This window comes from Phyllostomus discolor, chromosome 9 (genome assembly GCF_004126475.2).
Source record: "Phyllostomus discolor isolate MPI-MPIP mPhyDis1 chromosome 9, mPhyDis1.pri.v3, whole genome shotgun sequence".
NCBI classification, from domain to species: domain Eukaryota; kingdom Metazoa; phylum Chordata; class Mammalia; order Chiroptera; family Phyllostomidae; genus Phyllostomus; species Phyllostomus discolor.
Window position 1 is genome coordinate 10,997,269 of NC_040911.2, and position 12,399 is coordinate 11,009,667.

Consider the following 12,399-nt stretch of genomic DNA (forward strand, 5'->3'; position numbering starts at 1 on the left):
GCTTCCTTTAGACTGGACATGGACGTGGAGTGGGGAAAAAAATCCCAGCTGCATCTTGGGTGAGTCTCGACAGATGTCTCTACACAAGGCAGATCTACAGAAGGACCACCAATAGGCATAGTGGTGTGTCACCCTGGCCAGGAGTCACAAAGAAACGAAAAGACAGGCCTCGGGCCCTCCTCCAGGGGGTTGTAAGTGGGTCTGAGCAGGCAGAGGGAGCAACAAGTGTGCCTGGCTGCGGCCGCCTCCTCCCGCCCCTCTGGGCCAGAGCAGATTCCCAGGGAGGAGGTGTGCGTAGCCTTGCGCTGTCTGGTTCCCTCCCAGTCTTCTCTGAAAACCGCCCCCCACCCCCCTATCACCACCACTGATAGGAAGGATTCAGGGAAGTCACAGTGCCCCAGTGAATGACGAAGGCATTCAGAGACCGGGGATGCAGGAATGACGGCTTAGCAGCTGCCAGGAGGAGGGGCCCCTTAAGCTGAGCCGTGGAGGCGGAGGGAGGACAGGTGTTAGCAAAGACTCGACAGGAGAGATCAATACAGAGCGTTTGGGAGAAGATGAAGAGGTGGGGGCCCGATGGGGAGGCAGAGTGCCTGTGGGGAGGAGCCCGGTTTGGCGGGAACTTTCCTACCTACAGGTCCAGGTGTTATGGTCCTGGGAATGAGCTCTCGGGCGGTCCAGCTTAACGCCAGTGCAAAATATGCCCCTTTTGTGAATGCCAATGTCATATGCTGCTGACACCCTTGGTCACAGATTAAACCCTGAGCCAGCCACGTGACCAATCAGCTGAGGCGAGGGTATGGCTGAAGCTGCTAAGGAAGTTGTGGGGTCTAGGTGGGATGCAAGCCGAGTGACCCAGAAATCAGATCTCCGTGTCCCTCTGAAATTACTTCTGGGCTGAGTTTCATCCCAGGACAACAGAGGACTGGGGAATGGCAGGCTGAGGTGTTTGGGGTTTATCCCATCAATGCTGGGGCATCACAGGAGCAAGGGAGATGTGACAAACAGCAGTATTTCTAGAAGACTGGTCTGGCAACCGGCAGCCCCAGCTGGTGGTGGCTGTGGTGTTAGGAAGGGGGGGTGATGGTGGTGGACCTGGAAAATGGAGGTTGGTAGGCTGTTCCTGGGGGGGCGGGGGGAGCGGGGCAGAAAAACTGGATTTGTACATGACCCCCACCCCATACAGTAAATGAACACAGGGAAGGCCGTGAAATGCATGCCGGAATTCATCGGTTGTTACATTATTACCATCACACGTAGCCACGTTTGCAGTCTGGGACGGTAGTTTTCAACCCTGGAGTACAGTTCTGCTTTTGACCTCAGGACGGCAGGTCGGAACACCTTAAGAGCAACAGGAATGTGACCTAAAAAGAGAAAGATGGGTCAGGTCCTAAGAGTGTGGTCGCAAGGCCTCTGAGGGTGGGCAGCAAAGATAGGAGTTTACTGGGCTGGCAAAACTGAGCCCAGAACTCAGCCGTGTGAGTCTTTTCCACCGAAAAGGGACCTCAGGTCATCCGGCTCGGACAGGACTTCGGAATTCAAGAAAAGGAGAGAGGGTAGCTGGGGGTCAACTGTGCTTCAGGAAGCTGTCAGTTAGTTTTGCTCCAGCAAAGAACTTAACACTTTTCCTGATACTTTACCAGTTTGATAGGATTGATTGGTCTTTTCATTGGCCATGGAACTGGAGAAGTAGATGGTGGGAACAAGAAACAGAGTATTTTACCAAAAATGCTGAGATAAGATCAGGTAATCTTAACTGTGCTTTTAAAATTAATGTTATTGATACAGAAGCTTGGGCATTAAAGTCTTCAAGACTACCTGGCCAGCAGGTGACGCATGGCCTCCTGACCTTTGCAGAGCTCCCCTGCCACCCTTACATTCGGGGCAGGAGGGGTCATGTGCTGTCTGGTTGCATAGGGAGCAGCAGCATAAGAACACAGTCAAAGGAGCAAGCGTCACACGGGGTGCCTGGTGATAATTCTGTTGTAGACGTTTGGCTCTCCGGGTACCTGTCACGAGGAAGATCATGTTCAGGAGGATTTATTCACTAGGTCACATGGGAATTGAAATCCAAAGTAATCATCTGAAGTCACAGGTTTACCAACTGGGTCTTATCCTTTCTAACGTGACTCAAGATTAAGATCGGATCGGAGGCATTTGAATCACAAAGGAAGAAGTAAAATATCTGTTTGACATGATTTTATTTTATTTTTATTTATTTTTTTAAGATTTATTTATTTATATTTTTTTTAGAGAGGGAAGGGAGGGAGAAAGAGAGAGAGAAACATCAATGTGCGGTTGCTGGGGGCCATGGCTTGCAACCCAGGTATGTGCCCTGGCTGGGAATCAAACCTGCGATGCTTTGGTTCGCAGCCCATGCTCAATCCACTGAGCTACGCCAGCCAGTGTTTGACATGATTTTAGATGTAGAAAACATATAAGACCACATATGAACACACATGCACACACACTATTAGAACTAATAAATAAACTAAGCAAAGTTACAGGATACAAAATCAATATACAAAGTTGTTTCTATATACCAACAATGAACTATCCAAAAAGAAAATTGAGAAAACAGCCTTAATTTACTATAGCACCAAAGAGAATAAAGTACTTAGGAATAAACTTAACCAAGAAGATGAAAGAGTTGTACACTGAAAACTATAAAACACTGGTGAAATAAATTAAAGCAGAAACAAATACATGGAAAGGCATTCTGTGTTCATGGATTAGAATTAATAATGTTAAAATGTCTGTACTACCCAAAAGAATCTATAAATTCAATGTAATGCCTACCGAAACCCCAAAGATATTTTTTATAGAAAGAGAAAACAATCCTAAAATTCATATAGAACCACAAAAGACCCCAAATAGCCAAAACAATTTTGAGAAAAAAGAGCAAAGCTAAATGCATCACATGTCTTGACTTCAAACTATATTACAAAGCTATAGTAATCAAAACAGTGTGGTATTGGCATAAAAACAGCCACATAGACCATATAGAGAGTCCAGTAGAATAGACCAGAGAGCCCAGAAAGAAACCCTCACATATGGTCAACTAATCTTTGACAAGAGTGCTAAGAACACACAACGGAAAAATGATAGTGCCTTCAATAAATGGTGTTAGGGAAACTGGATATCCATATGTAAAAGAATGAAATCCATGTGCCTTGACAAACCCTTATCTCTCACCACACACAAAAAGTAACTCAAAACAGATTAAATGTTAACCTTAGATCTGAAACTGTAAAGCTCCTAGAAGAAAAAAGTGGGGGAAAATCTTCTTGACATTGATTTTGGCAATGGTTTCTTGGTAGTGACACCCAAAGCACAGGCAACAAAAGCAAACACACACAAACGAGACTCTATGAAACTAAAAATCTTCTGCACAGCAAAGGAAACAACCAAGTGAAAAGACAGTCTACAGCATGGGAGGGAATATTTGCAAACCATGTATCTGACAAGAGGTTAATTTAAAAAATGTATAAGGAACTCCTCAAACTCAATAGCAAAAAATAAAAATGCCAGTTAAAAATGGGCAAAGGGTTTAAATAGACATTTCTCTAAAGAAGATATACAGGAGGCCAACAAGTACATGAAAAGATGCTCAACATTGCTCATCATCAGGCAAATGCAAATCAAAGCCACAGTGAGGTATCACTTCACTCCTCTTAGGGTTGCTGTTATCAACAACAAAAAATAAGAAGTTGTGGAGAAATTGGAGCCTTGTGCACTCTTGGTGGGAATGCAAAATGGTGCAGCCACTATGGAAAATGGTATGAAGTTTCTTCAATAAATTAAAAATAGAACTACCAGGTGATCCAGCAATACCACATCTGGATATATATCCAAAATAATGTAAGTCATGTTTTCTCCTATATTTTCCTCTAGGAGTTTCTCATCGTAGCTAGCACTTCAGTTAGGTCTCTCATCAATTTTGAGTTAATTTTTGTGTATGGTATAAGATGTCAAAGTTCAGGGGTTTTTTTTACATATGGATATCCAACTGTCTCCCAAATAAAATTGTCAAGTTGTTGAAAAGACAATCCTTTCCTCTGTTATCTTGGTAACTTTGTCAAAAATTAATTGACATATCTCAGTTAAAAATTGACATAACTCTAAGGGTTTACATCTGGATTCTCAATTCTGATACATTTACGTAGGCTATCCCAGGATATGATCGTGTGGCAATATTTCACTGTCTTGGTTACTGTGGCTTTTTGTTAAGTTTTAAAATCAGGTAATATTAGTTTTTCAACTTTGTTGTTCTTTTTCAAAAATTTCTTGGCTATTCTAATTCCATTGCATTTTCCTATGAATTATAGGATTGGCTTATTTTACAAAAACTCTGCTGGGATGGTGATAGGGATTGTGTTGCATATAGATCAATTTGGGGATAATTGCCACTTAGCAGCACTGTCTTCCAACCCAGAAACATGGAATGTCTCTCCATTTGTTTAATCTTTCTCTTTTCAACGTTTTCAGTACATACACCTTCTTCTAAATTTAGTTCTAAGTATTTTATTCTTATTGGTGCAATTGTGAATAGAACTGTTGTCTTAATTGCATTTTCAAAGTGTTGTTGGTATATAGAAATACAATTCATTTTTGTATATTGATTTATATATTATGATTTTGCTAAACTTTTTTATTAGTTGTGGTGTTTTGTTTTTTGATTCCTTGGGATTTACTACATATAGGATCTTATCATCTGCAAATGAAGACACTTGTGCTTCTTCCTTTCCAGTCTGGAAGCTTTAATGTTTTTTCCTTTATTATCCTGCCTAGAAGCCCCTGTACACTTGACAATAGTCAATGTCCTTACTTTTTTCCTAATATTAGGGAAAAAATAACTCAGCCTCTCATCAACTAGAATATTCACTGTGAGTTTTTTTTTTAAGATTTATTTATTTTTTTTAGAGAGAGAGAGAGGAAGGGAGGGAGAAGGAGAGGGAGAGAAACATGTGTGGTTGCCTCTCATGTGGCCCCCACTAGGGACCTGGCCTGCAACCCAGGCATGTGCCCTAGACTGGGAATCGAACCAGTGAGCCTTTGGTTCATGGTCCTCGCTCAATCCACTGAGCTACACCAGCCAGGACGGTTTTTTTGTTTTGTTTCATAGATGCCCTCATCAAGTTGAGGAACTTCCCTTCTATACCTAGTTTGTTGAGAGCTTTTATCATGAATGGATGTTGTATTTTGCCAAATGTCTGTTCTGCCTCTGTGGAGAGGGTCGTGTGGTTTCGCCTCCTATTAAAGGTATATTACATCAGTTGGGTTTCAGTTGTTAAACCGTCCTTGCATTGCTGGGATAAATCCCAGTTGACCAGGGTGTATAACCCTTCCCTTATATTGTCAGTTTTAGTTTGGTAATATTTTGTTGAGGACTTCTGCATGTATGTTCATGAAAGATACTGGTCTTTAGTTTGATGTTCTTGAGATGTCTTGTCTGGCTTTGTATCAGGGTAATGCTGGGGTACTCAGAGTGTTTCTATTGGCTGCTTCTTTTCAGCGTGAGTACACTGTCCTGTTAACTTATGTCTTATAATTTTGTGGTGGAAACTCGACATTTTAGATAACCTATTGTGTTTGTTCTTAATTCCAGTTATCCCCCCACCCTCAGGTGGTTGTTGCTGTTTGCTCTGAAACTCGGGCTGAGACAAATCTGTGAAGTAGGTCTCCCCCAAAGTGTGTGGGCACATATTTCTGCTCAGTTTTCTTTTAAAAATGTTGATGTTCGGCTTCCTAGTGGTCACCCTGTGTCTGCATAGCCCAGTGGCCAGCTAATGATTGCACAGAGGTTGTGATCAATAACCTCGAGCCAGTAAAACTTCCATCCTCTGCCAGTGCACTGGTGTGTGAGTAGGGGAATGCGTTCGAGTCACAGCCCTGTTCAAGTCTGCTTTGATATTTACTTTCTGCTGGGCCCTTTCATGTCTCCTCTGTGCATGCTGGGAATGTGTGGGTGGATAGCTGAGTCCTCCCTGGTCGGTCTGCACATGCGTGCAGCCTTGGGCAGACAGATGCTTGCCTGCACCCCAATCCCATCTTCTGGCTAGAAGAGCTGTTGACCTTCTCCACTCACCTGCTGCTAAGAGTTACTTCCACTGCTAACAAACTGGGAAGAGGTGTCGTTCACTGTTTCCAATGCCAGTGAGCCTTCGACCATGACAGTGAAATCGCCAGTGCTCACAGCCTGCCCTGGCAGAACCTCTGTGACATGGCAGCTAGGTTGGGGGGAGTGGGAGGAGCTCCAGGCAAGAACGCCCTGCAGGCCCATTGTTAGTGCCCACCGTTGAGAGGTTCTTCCATCACAAACGATTCTCAAATCCCTGCATGCTTTTGGCTGATGTCCAGAGCACTGAAATGGCTGTTTGTCTGTTTTGTCCATCCTCCTAGCTGCCCTTGGGGGAGGAGATTTTCCACGTTCCTGGTTCAGTCACAGCTGAGGTCCTAACTCCCGTTTCATGCCATTTTTCATGGGGGAAAATCTAGAGTGTTCAAAGCAACACCTTAACTTTTATACCTATATCAATCTCTTAATTGCAAAGGGTAGACACCCAAAAGCAGGAAGGAAGCTGAGAACCTTAGATACTATCTGCTTAAAGAAAAGGCACAAACTGATCCAGTGCATTAGCACAGACCGAGTAACATGAAAAAGAGGAGAAGAGCTTGATTGGAGCCCAAATTTACTCTGTCTTGTTGGGATAGTGGGTAAGTCCATGGAGGGATGCGGGCTTTACGTGCAAAAGAAAAAAACAAAAGAAAAAGATCATTAAAAAATTGTGGCAAAAATTGACACAAAATTTGCTGTGTTAATTATTCTTAAGTGTGTAGTTTAGTAGTGTTAAACATATGAGGTCTGTCTGGAAAAAGGTGAGCCATTGTTAATATAGTGAGAATGGTTTACATGACATCAATATAACCTGGCAGCCAAGGAGAGTGGACTGGAATAGGCACATGTGAACAATGATGACTTCACTGTAGTAGTTAGTGGGGGTAGTAGATGCTGTGGAGTGAGCATGTGTACTGTGTGGCTGTCGCATTCAAAATGACTGAGTGAGTAGAGCAACAAATCTGTGTCAGATTTTGCATTAAGCTTGAACATTCCTCCATGGAAACTATTTGGATGATTCAGAAGGCCACAGCTATGGGCAACTGGTGATTGGCAGCTTCATCACGACAATGTGCCTGCTCATGCATCACATCCTGTACAGAGCTTTTTGGCGAAGCACCCAATTATTCAGGTGACTCAGCCTCCCTACAACCCAGATTTGGTGCCTTGTAACTTCTGGTTTTTCCCAAAACTAAAATAACCTTTGAAAGGAAAGAGATTTCAGACCATCCATGAGATTCAGGAAAATACGACGGGGCAGCTGATGGTGACTGGGAGAACTGTGTGAGGTCCCAAGGAGCCTCCTTTGAAGGGGACTGAGGTGACATTGTCCTATGTACAATATTTCTTGTATCTTCTTTAATAAATGTCTCTGTTTTTTCTATTACATGGCTGGATACCTTCTGGGCAGACCTCGCGTACACATTGTTGGGAACAGATCTCCAGAGCCTTTCATCTTGCAAAACTGAAACTCGGTAGTCCTTAAACAACTCCCCCTTCTCTCCTCGAAATAATTTTTATTAAATCAAAATTCACAATTTCTGCATGTCAAAACTTCAGGAATAAAAGGGCAAACCACAAATTGGTTTTCAGCAAATTATACGTGAAGTGCTTTTTATGTGTGCAAAAGGGAAACACTCAAGTCGTAGAATTGTCCAAAAAAAAATTGAAAAGACCATTCATAAAAGAAAAAACACCAGCGAACTTATAAAATAATATTTTACCTCACTGGTAGTCAAAGAATTGTGCATTAAAATACCAGCTTTGCTTCCGAGGTTGGCAAAAGCATCCCCAGCGACACACTCAGTGCCAAGTGCTCTCAGGGCTGAGGGCGGGCTGCTACCTGCTGCGGACACGCACGCGGTACACCTGCTAGAGTTTTGTTTGGCAGTCTCTTGCAAAACCCTAAAATATTCACAACCTTTCACCCACTAGCGCCGCTTTTAACATCCTGTCCTTAGAGAGATGTGCCCACAGATTTATTTACAAGAACGTGTTTCACATCATTATTTATCAGAACAAACAAAAAACATGGATAAGCAATCCAAATGCCTACCAGTAGAATGCTGGCCACGGAAAGTATAACATGGTCTGATGACAGGATAGTGTGGAGACTTTCTTGAAGAATTCTTAGTGAGAGGCTTATGATAAGTGAGGAAAAAAAGAACATAAAAGAAAACTGTATGCATGAACACGCACAAAGGGAGAATATAAAGAAATAGACCAAAAATGGTGACTAGCTGTGGGTGGTGGGAAATTTGAAATTTTCGAAATCAGAATGTTAAACATTTTCAGTAATGAGTATGCAATTTTCAGTAATAAGTGTGCATTGCTTTTAAAATCAGAAGAAAAGCCTTAAAAAGGGAACTTTTATAAAATACTTACTATATATAACCTATGCAAATCTTTAAAAAAAATTGAAGTTCCAGACCCTGTTCAACTAGTTAATTTGACTTAGTATTTGTGAAATTGGGCCTAGGGTTCAACATGCATCTGTGTGAAAATTGGAATTTTGCTTCTGAAAGTTGTACTACTGGTTTTTATGGTTGTTTTACTTTTAAATGAAACTGAACAAACTGTCAGAATTTTATCATGGTAGTTTGGATTTTTTCTCCCAGGTACTTAGACTGTCCTATGTAGTTAAGCTGAATTTTAACCTGGTTTTGATACTTGTAGGTTTTGGTAGCTGAAATATGGCATTTCAGGAACATGATGGATTAAATACTTCTATAAGGTGCTGTGTTTATCTAAATGCCATTTATAGTTTTGATACTCTGGGGAAAAACGAAATCCAAATTCCAAACAACATTCATATGCTTGAAAAAGTTCCTCTGATAACATTGAATTTCTTAACTGTTTCTTTGCAAATGTTTAAAAACTTGATGTTCTCATGAAGAATTTTATAGAAATCTGTTACCTGGGATGCAAAGCACCGTGAAAGAACAATCTTATTTGCTTTAATTTTTTTTCACCACTGTGTTTATATGTTTTTTTTGTCAGCCTACCTGAGTGACTGGCAGCCCCTTAAAATACAGGGAACTGAATGAAGGTTGCAAATGCAGAATTCAAGGTCATGTCCACTGAGCAAGGTACCACACATAGAGTAGAAAGTCCCAGAACCCCAGGACCCTGGATGGGGATGAGCTATTGAGAGAGGGAGAGGGAGTGGGTGCCAGGGTCCCTCCCCAAGTGTTGCCTGCTCCCGACACGGGAGAAGCCTGCCAGGTTCCAGCTTGGCCCAAGGAGCCTGGCAGAAAACCTGATCTGACCTGACATGTGATTGGGACCAAGTCTCAGCCAAGAATGTGTTCTGCTGGGCAGGGCATTTATCACTCGTACCATTAAACACAGACGTTCAAAGACCTTCTATGCCAGGAAGAAATAAATGAGCAGATAAACCCCTCACGTATCCATCCAAGCCCAACTTTTGGGAGCAAAGAGCAGCTTGAGAACCTCATGAATCTGCTTTAAATATGCAGATTAGCTGGGCACTGACTTAGGTGCCGGTCCTCTGCAAGCCCAGAGGAATTCAACGGTCCATCCATTCCAGAGGCCAAGAACATGAAGGCCAAAAGGTCTTTCTAGAGAAGCAGCTAAAAAACATCAGCTACAAACAAGCATTTCCGATTCTTCACAAATGAAGTTGTTTTTCCTTCTCCTATAGCTTCAGAAAAAGAGATTGCTTAAGCATATTTTCTTATATTCCATATTGTTTACTGAGAATGATGCTAAACATTTTTATGTTTTTACTTTTAATCACAGACTTGTGTTATTTTTTAGCGCTACCAGAGGGGCACAAATTTTTGTCTCCTTTCTCTCTTCAACTTCCCTCCTTCCATCTCCTTCTCTCCTCTCTTTTGAGTAATCACAGAAAATTCAGAACCGTGTCCTGGCCAAACTGAGTTTAATCCCATCATCATCTATGTTTTTGATTCCTTTCCGTGCCTGCGGCCCTACACCTAAGATTAAAACAGAAATTCTATGGCTGCAGGCTAAGGATATGAACACTAAAAGAAATACCAGCAAGTCCATTTTATATACATAAGAAGTCCTCACTCCTTAACTTTATTTTTTTTAAAGGAACTTTTTTAAAAAGATCTTATTTACTTATTTTTAGAGAGGGAAGGGGGGAAGAAAGAGAGAGACAGAGAGAGAGAGAGAGAGAGAAACATCAGTGTGCAGTTGCTGGGGACCATGGCCTGCAACCCAGGCATGTGTCCTGACTGGGAATCAAACCTATGATGCTTTGGTTCGCAGCCCGTGCTCAATCCACTGAGCTACGCCAGCCAGGGCTACCTTAACTTTATTTTACTAGGAGATGTATGCTAGGAGCTGATGGAGTTCACCTTTGGAATTGTGCAGGACAGAATTGAGTTTCACGGTGCCTGCCGACCTCTAGGACTTCTCCCTCTAGGAGTGCCCGGAGAACACTGAGTTCAAGAGCCCCGCGCATCTCTCACTGCCGTGGGATGTTGGTTCCTTTTGTCTTCGCCCCCTCCTGCCACTGTGCCCTAATATTTGCTTATCGTCTCACCTTCCTCCTCTCTTCACTCTCAATTTCAAGTTATCTCCTCTTATCTGGAAAGATCCCCTAAAGCACGGACTTGTGCCGTGTAAAAATAATGTGCTTTTGAGGACTGTAGTGCCCAGGACAGAGTGAGTATTTTCGGTTGTGTCCCTTTCAAAGTCACCCACTCCTGCTGCTAATTTTAGTGCCCTCCTTGAGTTTCATAAGAGGTTTCTTTCTAAGTTGTTAGTCTGCAGGTGTAATACATTAAAATACTTTTGTAGAGAGGCAAAGTGGTTACAGAACAGTACTTCGGGATTTTCTGTGCTCTTTCTTGGGTTTGGACAAACTTCAGTAAAAGGAATTCCCGCTTTACAGAATCTACTTTGCCAACAGGAACAATTCCTGACAATCCGAAGGAACAGGGCTCGTGGTATTTCTTCTATGGGTTTCTTCTGGTTTTCCTCTATTCTCTTCGTACTAACTGTAGTTAAAATAGGAAGGACAGAATGTGTGTGTGTGTGTGTGTGTGTGTGTGTGTGTGTGTGTGTGTGTTGGTGGGGGGGAGGAGAGAGGAGCGCTGTCAGGGGAGAAGGAGGGAGGGAGGGGAGGGGAGGGAAAGGAGGAGGGATCCTGCCTTGCTGTGGTTTCTGCTTTGCTCAGCCAACTTCAGAGAACGACTGCAATACCAGCTCTAAATGAACAGCTTATGACTCTTGTTTGTACCTCCCCTCTATACCTCCCCCCACCAACAGGCTTCCTATGTGAACTTCAGATGCCCGATACCCTTGATAGAACTGCTGGTGTTACTCTGGCCTTAATCACTTTATCAGGCAGCAAGATTTTGCTCTTCTAAGAGGCAAGCAGCTAAACCTGAGGTCGTGCCCAGACTTTGCAGACCGCTGCTCAGTCTCCTGAGACCTCACTGACAGCTCGTCTGGGTTCCGTCAGCTCACTGGGGCTGCGTTTCACCGGGCCCCTGTGCCAGGGCCTCCCCAGCGTCAACAACAAGTGTCGCACCTACTGCAGGCACAGCCCTCAAGTTTCATCACAGTGATGCTAAAAAATATTCTCCAGCTTCAGCAATGACCTAGTTCATTCGAGGGCAGGGAACAATGCTCTTCTTCCAGAACTTCCCTGGACGCAGAATCTTCCCTCTTAGGAAGACAGGAGCTTTCCTGGAAACAGACCCAACGGTGCTCTGACCCGTTCGTGGAAAAGACCCTGAGCCCTGCAGGTGCACCGAGTCCCCAGGCCCAGGAGCAGGGACACCCAATCAGTGCCTCCCACGCAGCCCGGGGAGCCTGCAGCCGAGCCAGCTCTCCTATCACGCCTCTGGGACGGGCAGTATTGGAAAGTAAGTGTTTAGACTTTGGTTTTTGCATAAGGAATAGCTGTGCTTTCAATATGTAGCTGTCAGCATTTTCTAAGACAGGGAACAAAGCAGATTGTGTCCTGATAAAATCGAACCAGATGGAACATACCAGGGTACATAGGGTTTTAAAGTGGCCAGGTTCTCATTTTCAGTTTGGGCGCTTTGGGCAAAACATGATTATTACTTTTACGTCTGCTTCTTTTGGCTCGATGATAGTTGTAAAAGATTCTTTCACATCATGGCTATCTCAACAATGAGAAAAATAAGCAATACCGGAGGGCTCGAAGGAGTGATTTCTAGAGGCTTTACAAAGTAACTCGGAAAACTGAGGTAGCTACCCAGCTAACTCAGGCCCCAGGTACCTTTGCCTGAAAGAGTTGAGTCTTATGGTCACACGTT

General features: G+C 43.3%; 1 protein-coding gene across 1 annotated transcript in view; it reads left to right on the forward strand.

Annotated features, from left to right (window-relative positions):
* The first annotated feature begins 11,833 nt into the window (after positions 1-11,833).
* The window catches only part of ALPK2 (alpha kinase 2), a 94,555-nt gene continuing 93,989 nt past the window's right edge, over positions 11,834-12,399 (forward strand). Inside the window, exon 1 of the mRNA XM_028523540.2 lies at positions 11,834-11,982. The gene's annotated coding sequence lies outside the window, so the exon portion shown is untranslated. The remainder of the gene's footprint in view (positions 11,983-12,399) is intronic.